Source organism: Chiloscyllium plagiosum, unplaced genomic scaffold (assembly GCF_037043375.1).
Source record: "Chiloscyllium plagiosum isolate Xiang-an unplaced genomic scaffold, Cpla_swu_hap1 HiC_scaffold_20, whole genome shotgun sequence".
NCBI classification, from domain to species: Eukaryota; Metazoa; Chordata; class Chondrichthyes; order Orectolobiformes; family Hemiscylliidae; genus Chiloscyllium; species Chiloscyllium plagiosum.
In genome coordinates this window covers 33,383,959-33,399,906 of record NW_028270158.1, presented here as the reverse complement: position 1 = coordinate 33,399,906, position 15,948 = coordinate 33,383,959, and the positions used below count along the sequence as shown (strand labels likewise).

The following is a 15,948-nucleotide window of genomic DNA, read 5'->3' as shown; positions in this document are numbered from 1 at the left end:
TTTTTGGGGCAAGTCTTGGAACTTTAAAGTCAATGACCACAGTGCAGGGAACAGTATCTAATGGCCACAGTCCAGGGAACAGTCCCTAATGATCACAGTGCAGGAAACAGTCCCTAATGGCCACAGTCCAGGAAACAGTCCCTAATGATCACAGTGCAGGAAACAGTCCCTAATGGCCACAGTCCAGGAAACAGTCCCTAATGATCACAGTGCAGGAAACAGTCCCTAATGATCACAGTGCAGGAAACAGTCCCTAATGGCCACAGTCCAGGGAATAGTCATTAATGGTCACAGTCCAGGGAACAGTCCCTAATGACCACAGTCCTGGGAAGATTCCCTGAGGATCACAGTCCGGGAAACACACAGTCTATAATGAACACAGTACAGGAAACACAGTCTCTAATGATCACAGTCCAGGGAACATTCCCTAATGATCACAGTAAAGGGAACAGTCCCTAATGACCACAATCCAGGGAACATTCCCTAATGATCACAGTAAAGGGAACAGTCCCTAATGACCACAATCCAGGGAACATTCCCTAATGATCACAGTAAAGGGAACAGTCCGTAATGACCACAATCCAGGGAACATTCCCTAATGATCAAGTAAAGGGAACAGTCCCTAATGACCACAGTCCAGGGAACATTCCCTAATGATCACAGTGCAGGGAACAGTCCCTAATGACCACAGTCCAGGGAACAGTCCCTAATGGCCACAGTGCAGGAAACAGTCCCTAATGGCCACAGTCCAGGGAACAGTCCCTAATGGCCACAGTGCAGTGACCATGCCCTAATGGCCACAGTCCAGGGAATAGTCATTAATGGTCACATTCCAGGGAACAGTCCCTAATGACCACAGTCCTGGGAAGAGTCCCTGAGGATCACAGTCCGGGAAACACACAGTCTATAATGAACACAGTACAGGAAACACAGTCTCTAATGATCACAGTCCAGGGAACATTCCCTAATGATCACAGTAAAGGGAACAGTCCCTAATGACCACAATCCAGGGAACATTCCCTAATGATCACAGTAAAGGGAACAGTCCCTAATGACCACAATCCAGGGAACATTCCCTAATGATCACAGTAAAGGGAACAGTCCGTAATGACCACAATCCAGGGAACATTCCCTAATGATCACAGTAAAGGTAACAGTCCCTAATGACCACAGTCCAGGGAACATTCCCTAATGATCACAGTAAAGGGAACAGTCCCTAATGACCACAGTCCAGGGAACATTCCCTAATGATCACAGTGCAGGAACAGTCCCTAATGACCACAGTCCAGGGAACATTCCCTAATGATCACAGTAAAGGGAACAGTCCCTAATGACCACAGTCCAGGGAACATTCCCTAATGATCACAGTGCAGGGAACAGTCCCTAACGACCAGAGTACAGGGAACAGTTCCTAATGACCACAGTCCAGGGAACAGTCCCTAATGATCGCAGTGCAGGGAACAGTCCCTAATGACCACAGTCTTAGGATTAGTCCTTAATGGCCACAGTCCAGGGAACAGTCCCTAATGATCACAGTCCAGGGAACATTCCCTAATGATCACAGTGCAGGGAACAGTCTCTAATGACTAGAGTACAGGGAACAGTTCCTAATGACCAGAGTACAGGGAACAGTCCCTAATGATCACAGTCCAGGGTGAGTCCCTGAGGTTCACAGTCCAGGAAACACACAGTCTCTAATGAACACAGTACAGGAAACACAGTCTCTAATGAGCACAGTATAGGGAACAGTCCCTAATGACCACAGTCCAGGGAACATTCTCGAATGACCACAGTGCAAGGAACAGTCCCTAATGGCCACAGTCCAGGGAACAATCCCTAATAATCACAGTGCAGGGAACAGTCCCTAATGACCACAGTGCAGGGAACAGTCCCTAATGGCCACAGTCCAGGGAACAGTCCCTAATGACCACAGTGCAGGAAACAGTCCCTAATGGCCACAGTCCAGGGAACAGTCCCTAATGATCACAGTGCAGGGAACAGTCCCTAATGATCACAGTCCAGGGAACAGTCCCTAATGATCACAGTGCAGGGAACAGTCCCTAATGGCCACAGTCCAGGGAACAGTCCTAATGATCACAGTCCAGGGAACAGTCCCTAATGATCACAGTGCAGGGAACAGTCCCTAATGACCACAGTGCAGGAAACAGTCCCTAATGGCCACAGTCCAGGGAACAGTCCCTAATGACCACAGTGCAGGAAACAGTCCCTAATGATCACAGTGCAGGAAACAGTCCCTAATGATCACAGTCCAGGGAACAGTCGCTAATGATCACAGTGCAGGGAACAGTCCCTAATGATCACAGTCCAGGGAACAGTCCCTAATGGCCACAGTGCAGGAAACAGTCCCTAATGATCACAGTCCAGGGAACAGTCCCGAATGGCCACAGTCCAGGAAACAGTCCCTAATGATCACAGTGCAGGGAACAGTCCCTAATGATCACAGTGCAGAAAACAGTCCCTAATGACCACAGTCCAGGGAACAGTCCCTAATGATCACAGTGCAGGGAACAGTCCCTAATGACCACAGTCCAGGGAACAGTCCCTAATGGCCACAGTCCAGGGAACAGTCCCTAATGGCCACAGTGCAGGAAACAGTCCCTAATGACCACTGTCCAGGGAACAGTCCCTAATGGCCACAGTCCAGGGAACAGTCCCTAATGGCCACAGTGCAGGAAACAGTCCCTAATGGCCACAGTCCAGGGAACAGTCCCTAATGACCACAGTGCAGGGAACAGTCCCTAATGGCCACAGTGCAGGGACCATGCCCTAATGGCCACAGTCCAGGGAATAGTCATTAATGGTCACATTCCAGGGAACTGTCCCTAATGACCACAGTCCAGGGAAGAGTCCCTGAGGATCACAGTCCGGGAAACACACAGTCTATAATGAACACAGTACAGGAAACACAGTCTCTAATGATCACAGTCCAGGGAACATTCCCTAATGATCACAGTAAAGGGAACAGTCCCTAATGACCACAATCCAGGGAACATTCCCTAATGATCGCAGTAAAGGGAACAGTCCCTAATGACCACAGTCCAGGGAACATTCCCTAATGATCACAGTGCAGGGAACAGTCCCTAACGACCAGAGTACAGGGAACAGTTCCTAATGACCGGAGTACAGGGAACAGTTCCTAATGACCGGAGTACAGGGAACATTCCCTCATGATCGCAGTGCAGGGAACAGCATCTAATGACCACAGTGCAGGGAACAGTCCCTAATGACCACAGTCTTAGGATTAGTCCTTAATGGACACAGTCCAGGGAACAGTCCCTAATGATCACAGTCCAGGGAACATTCCCTAATGATCACAGTGCAGGGAACAGTCCCTAATGACTAGAGTACAGGGAACAGTTCCTAATGACCAGAGTACAGGGAACAGTCCTTAATGATCACCGTACAGGGAATTATACCTAATGATCACAGTACAGGGAACAGTCCCTAATGACCACAGTCCAGGGAACAGTCATTAATGGTCACAGTCCAGGGAACAGTCCCTAATGACCACAGTCCAGGGTGAGTCCCTGAGGTTCACTGTCCAGGAAACACACAGTTTCTAATGAACACAGTACAGGAAACACTGTCTCTAATGAGCACAGTAAAGGGAACAGTCCCTAATGACCACAGTCCAGGGAACATTCTCGAATGATCACAGTGCAGGGATCAGTCCCTAATGACCACAGTGCAAGGAACAGTCCCGAATGATCACAGTACAGGGACCATGCCCTAATGGCCACAGTCCAGGGAACAATCCCTAATAATCACAGTGCAGGGAACAGTCCCTAATGATCACAATATAGGGAACAGTCCCGAATGATCACAGTGCAGGGAACAGTCCCTAATGGCCACAGTCCAGGGAACAGTACCTAATGGCCACAGTCCAGGGAACAGTCCCTAATGATCACAGTGCAGGGAACAGTCCCTAATGACCACAGTGCAAGGAACAGTCCCGAATGATCACAGTACAGGGACCATGCCCTAATGGCCACAGTCCAGGGAACAATCCCTAATAATCACAGTGCAGGGAACAGTCCCTAATGGCCACAGTCCAGGGAACAGTACCTAATGGCCACAGTCCAGGGAACAGTCCGTAATGATCACAGTGCAGGGAACAGTCCCTAATGACCACAGTGCAAGGAACAGTCCCGAATAATCACAGTACAGGGACCATGCCCTAATGGCCACAGTCCAGGGAACAATCCCTAATAATCACAGTGCAGGGAACAGTCCCTAATGATCACAATATAGGGAACAGTCCCGAATGATCACAGTGCAGGGACCATGCCCTAATGGCCACAGTCCAGGGAACAGTCCCTAATAATCACAGTGCAGGGAACAGTCCCTAATGACCACAGTGCAAGGAACAGTCCCGAATGATCACAGTACAGGGACCATGCCCTAATGGCCACAGTCCAGGGAACAGTCACTAATGGCCACAGTCCAGGGAACAGTCCCTAATGGCCACAGTCCAGGGAACAGTCCCTAATGATCACAGTGCAGGAAACAGTCCCTAATGATCACAGTGCAGGAAACAGTCCCGAATGGCCACAGTGCAGGGAACAGTCCCTAATGATCACAGTGCAGGAAACAGTCCCTAATGATCACAGTCCAGGGAACAGTCCCTCATGACCACAGTGCAGGAAACAGTCCCTAATGGCCACAGTCCAGGAAACTGTCCCTAATGATCACAGTGCAGGAAACAGTCGCTAATGATCACAGTGCAGGAAACAGTCCCTAATGGCCACAGTCAAGGGAACAGTCGGAAACAGTCCCTAATGGCCACAGTCCAGGGAACAGTCCCTAATGATCACAGTCCAGGGAACAGTCCCTAATGACCACAGTGCAGGGAACAGTCCCTAATGATCACAGTGCAGGGAACAGTCCCTAATGGCCACAGTCCAGGGAACAGTCCCGAATGATCACAGTCCAGGGAACAGTCCCTAATGATCACAGTGCAGGGAACAGTCCCTAATGACCACAGTGCAGGAAACAGTCCCTAATGGCCACAGTCCAGGGAACAGTCCCTAATGATCACAGTGCAGGAAACTGTCCCTAATGATCACAGTGCAGGAAACAGTCCCTAATGGCCACAGTCCAGGAAACAGTCCCTAATGATCACAGTGCAGGGAACAGTCCCTAATGATCACAGTGCAGGGAACAGTCCCGAATGATCACAGTGCAGGGAACAGTCCCTAATGATCACAGTGCAGGAAACAGTCCCTAATGGCCACAGTCCAGGGAACAGGCCCTAATGACCACAGTGCAGGAAACAGTCCCTAATGATCACAGTCCAGGGAACAGTCCTGAATGATCACAGTGCAGGGAACAGTCCCTAATGATCACAGTGCAGGGAACAGTCCCTAATGACCACAGTGCAGGAAACAGTCCCTAATGGCCACAGTCCAGGGAACAGTCCCTAATGGCCACAGTCCAGGGAACAGTCCCTAATGGCCACAGTGCAGGAAACAGTCCCTAATGGCCACAGTCCAGGGAACAGTCCCTAATGATCACAGTGCAGGAAACAGTCCCTAATGATCACAGTGCAGGAAACAGTCCCTAATGGCCACAGTCCAGGGAACAGTCCCTAATGATCACAGTGCAGGGAACAGTCCCTAATGGCCACAGTCCAGGGAACAGTCCCGAATGATCACAGTCCAGGGAACAGTCCCTAATGATCCACAGTGCAGGGAACAGTCCCTAATGACCACAGTGCAGGAAACAGTCCCTAATGGCCACAGTCCAGGGAACAGTCCCTAATGATCACAGTGCAGGAAACAGTCCCTAATGATCACAGTGCAGGAAACAGTCCCTAATGGCCACAGTCCAGGAAACAGTCCCTAATGATCACAGTGCAGGGAACAGTCCCTAATGATCACAGTGCAGGGAACAGTCCCTAATGGCCACAGTCCAGGGAACAGTCCCTAATGACCACAGTGCAGGAAACAGTCCCTAATGATCACAGTCCAGGGAACAGTCCTTAATGATCACAGTGCAGGGAACAGTCCCTAATGATCACAGTGCAGGGAACAGTCCCTAATGACCACAGTGCAGGAAACAGTCCCTAATAGCCACAGTCCAGGGAACAGTCCCTAATGGCCACAGTACAGGGAACAGTCCCTAATGGCCACAGTGCAGGAAACAGTCCCTAATGATCACAGTGCAGGGAACAGTCCCTAATGATCACAGTGCAGGGAACAGTCCCTAATGGCCACAGTCCAGGGAACAGTCCCTAATGGCCACAGTGCAGGAAACAGTCCCTAATGATCACTGTGCAGGAAACAGTCCCTAATGGCCACAGTCCAGGGAACAGTCCCTAATGATCACAGTGCAGGAAACAGTCCCTAATGATCACAGTGCAGGAAACAGTCCCTAATGGCCACAGTCCAGGGAACAGTCCCTAATGATCACAGTGCAGGGAACAGTCCCTTATGATCACAGTGCAGGAAACAGTCCCTAATGATCACAGTGCAGGGAACATTGCCTAATGACCACAGTGCAGGGAACAGTCCCTAATGATCACAGTGCAGGGAACAGTCCGTAATGATCACAGTGCAGGGAACAGTCCCTAATGACCACAGTCCAGGGAACAGTCCCTAATGGCCACAGTCCAGGGAACAGTCCCTAATGGCAACAGTGCAGGAAACAGTCCCTAATGGCCACAGTGCAGGGAACAGTCCCTAATGATCACAGTGCAGGGAACAGTCCCTAATGGCCACAGTGCAGGGACCATGCCCTAATGGCCACAGTCCAGGGAACAGTCCCTAATGGCCACAGTCCAGGGAACAGTCCCTAATGATCACAATGCAGGGAACAGTCCCTAATAATCACAGTGCAGGGAACAATCCCTAATAATCACAGTGCAGGGAAGTCCCAAATGTCCAGAGTACAGGAAACAGTCCCTAATGATCACAGTGCAGGGTAAAGTCCCTAATGATCACAGTCCAGTGAACTGTCTCTAATGATCACAGTGCAGGGAACAGTCCCTAATGACTAGAGCACAGGGAACAGTCGCTAAAGATCACAGTACAGGGAAGAGACTCTAATGACCACAGTACAGGGAACAATCTGTAATGATCACAGTACTGTAAAGGGAACAGTCTCTAATGATCACAGTATTGGGAACACTCCCAGGCGCCACCTGACCTGCTGTGCTTTTCCAGCACTACACTCTTAACTCTCTAATGACCAGAATACAGGGAACAGTCCCCAATAACCACAATACAGGGAACAGTCCCTAAAGATTACAGTACAGGGAACAGTCCCTAATGACCACAGTGCGGGGAACAGTATCTAATGGCCACAGTCCAGGGAACAGTCCCTAATGACCAGAGTGCAGGGAACAGTTCCTAAGGATCACAGTGCAGGGAACAGTCCCTTATGACTAGAATACATGGAACAGTCCATAATGACCACAGTGCAGGGAATAGTCCCTAATGTCCAGAGTACAGGGAACAGTCCCTAATGACCACAGTGCAGGGAACAGTCCCTAATGACTAATGCACAGGGAACAGTCCCTAAAGATCACAGTACAGGGAAGAGACTCTAATGAATACAATACAGGCAACAATCTGTAATGATCACAGTACTGTAAAGGGAACAGTCTCTAATGATCACAGTATTGCGAACACTCCCAGATGCTGCCTGACCTTCTGTACTTTTCCATAATGACCAGAGTACAGGGAACTGTCCCTAATGATCACAGTGCAGGGAACAGTCATTAATAATCACAGTGCAGGGAACAGTCCCTAATGACCACAGTCCAGGGAAGAGTCCCTGAGGATCACAGTCCAGGAAACACACAGTCTCTAATGAACACAGTCCAGGAAACACAGAGGAAACACTTTGAACTGGGTGGCACGGTGGCACAGTGGTTAGCACTGTTGCCTCACAACTCCAGAGACCTGGGTTCAATTCCCGCCTCAGACAACTGACTGTGTGAAGTTTGCACATTGTCCCCGTGTCTGCGTGGATTTCCTCCGGGTGCTCCGGTTTCCTTCCACTGCCAAAAATGTGCAGGTTAGGTGAATTGGCCATGCTAAATTGTCCGTAGTGTTAGGTGAAGGGGTGAAATGTAGGGGAATGGGTCTGGGTGGGTTGCGCTTCAGCGGGTCGATGTGGACTTGTTGAGCTGAAGGGCCTGTTTCCACACTGTAAGTAATCTAAGGTAATCTCTAAAGAACACAGTCCAGGAAACACAGTCTCTAATGAACACAGTACAGGAAACACAGTCTCTAATGATCACAGTAAAGGGAACAGTCTCTAATGATCACAGTGCAGGGAACAGTACCTAATGACCACAGTCCACAGAACATTCGCTAATGATCACAGTCCAGGGAACAGTATCTAATGACCAGAGTATAGGGAACAGTCCCTAATGACCACAGTACAGGGAACAGTCCCTAATGAGTAGTGCACAGGGAAAAGTCCCTAAAGATCACAGTACAGGGAAGAGACTCGAATGACTACAGTACAGGCAACAATCTGTAACGATCACAGTACTGTAAAGGGAACAGTCTTTAATGATCATAGTATTGGGAACACTCCCAGATGCTGCCTGACTGTTGTGCCTTTCCAGCACTACACTCTCAACTCTCTAATGACCAGAATACAGGGAACAGTCCCCAATAATCAAAATACAGGGAACAGTGCCTAAAGATCACAGTACAGGGAACAGTTGCTAATGGCCACAGTCCAGGGAAGAGTCCCTGAGGATCACAGTGCAGGAAACACACAGTCTCGAATGAAGACAGTCCAGGAAACACACAGTCCCTAACAAATACAGTCCTGGAAACACAGTCTCTCATGAACACAGTACAGGAAGCACAGTCTCTAATGATCACAGTAAAGGGAACAGTCCCTAATGACCACAGTAAAGGGAATTGTCCCTAATGACCACAATCCAGGGAACATTCCCTAATGATCACAGTGCAGGGAACTGTGCCTAATGATCACAGTAAAGGGAACAGTATCTAATGGCCACAGTCCAGGGAACAGTCCCTAATGGCCGCAGTCCAGGGAACAGTCCCTAATGATCACAGTGCAGGGAACAGTCCCTAATGACCACAGTCCAGGGAATAGTCCCAAATGATCACAGTACAGGGAACAATCCCTAATGGCCATAGTGCAGGGAACAGTCCCTAATGATCACAGTCCAGGGAACAGTCCCTAATGATCACAGTCAAGGGAACAGTCCCTAATGATCACAGTCCAGGGAACAGTCTCTAATGATCATAGTGCAGGGAACAGTACCTAATGACCACCGTGCAGTGAACAGTACCTAATGACCACAGTCCACAGAACATTCCCTAATGATCACAGTCCAGGGAACAGTCCCTACTGTTCACAGTCCAGGGAACAGTACCTAATGACCACCGTGCAGTGAACAGTCCCTAATGACCACAGTCCACGGAACATTCCCTAATGATCACAGTCCAGGGAACAGTATCTAATGACCAGAGTACAGGGAACAGTCCCTAATGACCACAGTGCAGGGAACAGTCCCTAATGACCACAGTCCACGGAACAGTCATTAATGATCACAGTGCAGGGAAGAGTCCCTGAGGATCACAGTCCAGGAAACACACAGTCTCTAATGAACACAGTCCAGGAAGCACACAGGAAACACTTTGATCTGGGTGGCATGGTGGCACAGTGGTTAGCACTGTTGCCTCACAACTCCAGAGACCTGGGTTCAATTCCCACCTCGGACAACTGACTGTGTGGAGTTTGCACATTCTCACCGTGTCTGCGTGGGTTTCCTCCGATTGCTCCGGTTTCCTTCCACTGTCCAAAAATGTGCAGGTTAGGTAAATTGGCCATGCTAAATTGTCCGTAGTGTTAGGTGAAGGGGTAAAATGTAGGGGAATGGGTCTGGGTGGGTTGCGCTTCGGCGGGTCGGTGTGGACCTGTTGGGCTGAAGGGTCTGTTTCCACACTGTAAGTAATCTAAGGTAATCTCTAATGAACACAGTCCAGGAAACACAGTCTCTAACGAACACAGTAAAGGGAAAAGTCCCTAATGACCACAGTGCAGGGAACAGTACCTAATGATCACAGTGCAGGGAACAGTACCTAATGACCACAGTCCAGGGAACATTCCCTAATGATCACAGTGCAGGGAACAGTCCCTAATGACCACAGTGCAGGGAACATTCCCTAATGATCACAGTGCAGGGAACTGTCCCTAATGACCCGAGTACAGGGAACAGTCCCTAATGACCCGAGTACAGGGAACAGTCCCTAATGATCACAGTGCAGGGAACAGTTCCGAATGACCACAGTTGAGGGAACAGTCATTAATGGTCACAGTCCAGGGAACAGTCCCTAACAACCACATTCCAGGGAAGAGTCCCTGAGGATCACAGTCCAGGAAACACACAGAAAACACTTTGATCTGGGTGGCACAGTGGTTAGCACTGTTACCTCACAGCGCCAGAGACCTGGGTTCAATTCCCGCCTCAGACAACTGACTGTGTGGAGTTTGCACATTCTCCCCGTGCCTGTGTGGGTTTCCTCTGGGTGCTCCAGTTTTCTTCCACTGTCCAAAAATGTGCAGGTTAGGGGAATGGCCATGCTAAAATGTCCGTAGCATTAGGTGAAGGGGTAAAATGTAGGAGAATGGGTCTGGGTGGGTTGCGCTTCGGCGGGTCGGTGTGGACTTGTTGGGCTGAAGGGCCTGTTTCTACACTGTAAGTAATCTAAGGTAATCTCTAATGAACACAGTCCAGGAAACACAGTCTCTAACGAACACAGTACAGGAAACACAGTCCCTAATGATCACAGTGCAGCAAACAGTACCTAATGACCACCGTGCAGTGAACAGTACCTAATGACCACAGTCCACAGAACATTCCCTAATGATCACAGTCCAGGGAACAGTATCTAATGACAAGAGTACAAGGAACAGTCCCTAATGATCGCAGTGCAGGGAACAGTCCCTAATGACCACAGTGCAGGGAACAGTTCCTAATAATAGTGCACAGGGAACAGTCCCTAAAGATCACAATCCAGGGAAGAGACTCTAATGACCACAGTACAGGGAACAATCTGTAACGATCACAGTACTGTTAAGGGAACAGTCTCTAATGATCACAGTATTGGGAACACTCCCAGATGCCACCTGACCTGCTGTGCTTTTCCAGCACTACACTCTTAACTCTCTAATGACCAGAATACAGGGAACAGTCCCCAATAACCACAATACAGGGAACAGTGCCTAAAGATCACAGTACAGGGAACAGTTGCTAATGACCACAGTCCAGGGAAGAGTCCCTGAGGATCACAGTCCAGGAAACACAGTCTCTCATGAACACAGTCTCTCATGAACACAGTGCAGGAAACACAGTCTCTCATGAATACAGAACAGGAAACACAGTCTCTCATGAACACAGAGTACAAGAAACTGTGCCTAATAACCACAGTACAGGGAACAGTTCCTATTGACCAGAATACAGGGAAGAGTTTCTAATGACCAGAACTAGCGCGCATAGGTTTCGGGTGGGAGGTGAAAGATATAAACAGGACTGAAGGAGCAACATTTTCACACAGAGGGTGGTGCGTGCATGGAATGAACTGCCAGACGAAGTGGTGGAGGCTGTTACAATTGCAATATTTAAAAGGCATCTGGATGGGTATATGAATGGGTTTGGAGAGATATGTGCAAATGGGGCTAGATTAGGTTGGGATATCTGGTCCGCATGGATGAGTTGGACTGAAGGGTCTGTTTCTGTGCTGTACATCTCTATGACTAGGCTACAAGGAACAGTCTTTAATGACCAGAATACAGGGAACAGCCCCTAAATGACAAGAGTACATGGAACAGTCCCTAGTAACCAAAATACAGGGATCAGTCCATAGTGAGTCAATTATAAGGAACAGTCCCTAATGACCAGAATACAGAATTGAGCCAAAATGAGCTTGGTTCCAGGGAACTGTCCATAACAACCAGAGTAATGGGATGAGTCCATAATAACCTAATTAGAGGGACCATCCATAATGATTGGAGTACAGGGAACAGTCCATAATGACCCAAGTACAGGGACACTCTCTGATGACCACAGTTCATAGAACAGTCTTTAATATCCAATTACAGGGGACAGTCCCTAAAGACTCAATTACAGGACAGTCCCTAATGACCCAATTACAGGGTATAGTCCATAATGACCAATTACAGGGGACAGTCTCTAATAGCCAGATGGCAGGGACAGTCTGTAATGGTCGGAATACAGGGGACAGTCTATTGTGACAAGATTACAGAGAATAGTCCATAATGACCAGAATACACATAACAGTCCATAATAACCAGAGTTCTGGCAACAGCACATAAGCACCAGAGTAAAATGAACATCCCATAAGAACTAGAGTTCAAGGAACTGCCTGGAGTACCAGAGTTCTGGTGATCGTCCAGAATAAACAGAGTTCTAGGAACAGCCCATAAGAACTCGGGTCCAGGGAAGTCTGTAATAATCAGAGTTCTGGGAACAATCCATGACAGATTTCTGGGAACAGTCCATAGGAACTAGAGTACAGGGAACAGCCCATAATAACCATAGCATCTGAAACAGAACATATTAATTTGAGAATTGTGAACAATCAATAATAAGCAGAGTACCTGAGAAACCCCCATATTGGTACATGGAACAGATCTTAATGACTCGAGTACCTAAAAATGTTTAATTATCTTGAAAAGCCTACACCGGGTCCAGAATACAGGGTACTGTGCTTAATGACCAGACATAGGCAACTGTCTTTTATGATCATTGTACATTACAGAGGACAGTTCATCGTGACCTGAATACAGACAACAGCCCATAATGACCAGAGTGCAGGGCAATAGCCACGGAACAGAGCAAAATAATGGAAGAATCACAAACCACGCCTACAGTTGTGAATTCACAACTGGTCTGTTGGTTTTGAGCTATAACTGGTATATGTGATCATGGAATTCCCTGTAATCAGAAAGGAAGTCATCAGGATTGTTGCTGGGGTTGGATAGCTATAAGCTGAAAATGTGTTGCTGGAAAAGCGCAGCAGGTCAGGCAGCATCCAAGGAGCGGGAGAATCGACGTTTCGGAATGATTCCTGAAGAAGGGCTTATGCTCGAAACGTCGATTCTCCTGCTTCTTGGATGCTGCCCTGACCTGCTGCGCTTTTCCAGCAACACATTTTCAGCTCTGATCGCCAGCATCTGCAGTCCTCACTTTCTCCTTGGATAGCAATAAAACCTACTTCAAGTTTCTTTAGTCCAGCAAAGGAATATCAGCGAATTCTTATTCCTTATCCAACCTGCACCTCCCACCCTCTCGTTTTAGGAGATCTGTTAATATCCACGCAAACAGCCTTGCTTTAATCTCCATTTCTAAAGTCGGCACTCGCAGACTGTGACACACATTCAGTACTGCCACCCCGTCAATGCAGAATTCCCTCCGTGACCCTCTGACAGTATAGCCCTCCCTCAATACTGACCCTCAGACAGTGTAGCCCTCTTCCACTACTGTTCATTCAATAATAAACACTTTCTCAGCATCATCCAGCAAGTTGTGCCTCTCCAAATGCAGCATTCCTTTAATGCAGTCCTTCCCATAGTGTAGCATATCCGTAATGCCGTCCCTCCAGCCTGTGGAGGAGCCGGTGTTGGACTGGGGTGGAGCAGAGCTCCGAAAGATAGTGCTTCCAAATAAATCTGTTGGACTGTAACCTGGTATTGTGTGGTTTTTAACTTTGTCCCTCCAGTAGATCGAAGTTCCCTCTTACCGTACTACACTGGAAAACTCATTATGTTTTTGTATCGATTTCACGTCACTTGAGGCCACAATCTTCTGATAACAGATATTATTCACACAACTGAATTGTGTTTGGGAGAAAGTGGACTTCACAAATGTAAAGAGAGCCCGAAAAGTGCAAATCTGTTGTCGAACTAGAAAATGGATAGGACGCTCCTGAATGAAGAACAAAGGGTTACATTTTGGCTTGTTCTGCCTTCGCGCAGAACTTATTAATCTTTTGCGACTCTAAAACTAGGATCCATTATTTTGGCCCTTTCTCATCTGTTTAAAATTTCAGAGTAGGTGAAGGGTAAAACTAAATCAAACACTGTTTCCTTCAATAACTTTCAGCAAACCCCTCCCACAACGCTCACAATTAGACTTTGAAACCAGAGGTACAGTACCTGAGAGGATCCTTCAGTCTCCAGGTATGTCTGTACGCAGTCTGTTGTCGCTCGAGGAAGTTTAAACATTTATAAAAAAAGTTCCAGTTGAACAGGCGAGATTTGCATACTGACTTCCTCCAGCAGTGGCTTTATCCTGTTCCAAGCTCGTCCTGACGACTGACTCATTATTCTCTCTGCCTGCCAAATAATTTAATAACCTGAATTGTTCTTCTTTGTGAAACTGCCTGACAGTCTGTTAGTTAGATTTTGAACAGTTCAGTTTAGCCTAGGAGGGGACCAGTTCACAGACAAGAAATGGGGGTAGTTCCCCAGAGTTTGTGGGTGGGTTTCGAAATTCACTCCTGTTCTGACAGTTCAGTGACTAATTTTCTGATTGCGTAAATACAGCAAACATTGACAGGAATTTGGAGCTGCATGCTATATCTAACTATTACCATAAGGCAGCTGATTCACTGCACAGCAAGATTTTCTGGTTTAACTGAGTTGTTAAATAATAGTTTAAAAGAATCATTCCTAAGATGGTTGTCAGTTTTGTTTTGTCGTAACATTAGGAACGTGAAGCAAGATGGAAGGGTTACCCTAACTGAGTGGGAGGCCAAAATTCTGTTTCCCAATAGCTAGTTGAGAGCAAGGAATTACGTTCTGGGAAATGAAAACAGCGTTTGCTGAAGAAACTCAGTGACACGAGCAGCGTCTGTGGGGACAGAAACAGAGTTCAATTCAATTACAGTATTCGTCAGAATTGAAGGGTTTGGAAACGAATCATTTTTATACAGTTGACAAAGGGGGAGGCGGAGTGAGTAAACCAGATAGTGAGAGAGCAATCGACAAAGAGAATGCTAATGGTGGTCCCAGCAAACACAACTTCCCCTTCTCAGCCAACGTCAGCATTCTGCAGGCAACACCCCTGATCTACTTCTCCCTAACTTCTAACACATTGCCAACCTCGTGGCACCTTACCATGTAGCCACAGAAGGTATAACACTTCCCCTTTAATTTCCTCCCACCTTACTGTCCAAGGTCCCCGAATCACCTTACAGGTGAAGTACTTCTTTCAATCTAGTCTACTGCATTTTCTACTCATAATGCGGTTTCCTTTTTAATAGTGAGACCAAACGCAGACTTGGTGATGACTTTGCAGAACACCTCTGCTCTGTCTGTAGGAATGCCCCGTCTTTCCAGTTGCTTGCCAATACCAGCTTGCTCCCATGAGCATATGCCCGTCTTAGGCTCGTTGTGTTTCAATGAAGTCCAATGCAAACTCAGGGAAGAGCATCCCTGTTTCAGTTTAGACATGTAATAGCCTCACAAGTCAACAGTGCTTTCAAAAACTTCAGAATCTGAACGCTGTTTCTAATTTTGACAACACCCCTCACCCGCCCCTCTTGTTTATATGTAATTAAAAATTACACAACACCAGGTTACAATCCAACAAGTTTAATTGGAAGCACTAGCTTTCCGAGCGCTGCTCCTTCAACAGGTGGTTGTGGAGTACAAGATGGTAAGACACAGAACTTATAGCAAAAGTTTATAGTGTAATGTAACTGAAATTATATATTAAAAAAGACCTGGATTGTTTGTTAAGTCTCTCATCTTTTAGAAGGACTATGTTGGTTTCAGTTCTTTCATATGTAAGTCGCAGAACATTTAAAAATTACTTTCTCAAGCTCACACGTTAAATGCATTATCTGGGCCAACATGACACCAATTGTTAAAAGTTAAAAATCACACAACACCAGGCTATAGTCCAACAGA

The 15,948-nt window shown here is 47.4% G+C and overlaps 1 protein-coding gene across 4 annotated transcripts in view; it reads right to left on the bottom strand.

Annotated features, from left to right (window-relative positions):
• Nucleotides 1–15,948, bottom strand: part of LOC122560708 (uncharacterized) — a 79,184-nt gene that overhangs the window by 50,533 nt on the left and 12,703 nt on the right. Inside the window, exon 2 of one of the 4 annotated variants that reach the window (XM_087997794.1) lies at nucleotides 14,191–14,370. The exons of 2 other annotated variants lie outside the window; for them this stretch is intronic. The gene's annotated coding sequence lies outside the window, so the exon portion shown is untranslated. Of the gene's footprint in view, nucleotides 1–14,190; nucleotides 14,797–15,948 lie in introns of those variants that run through there. One more of the 4 variants, XM_043711654.2, reaches the window with a different exon arrangement.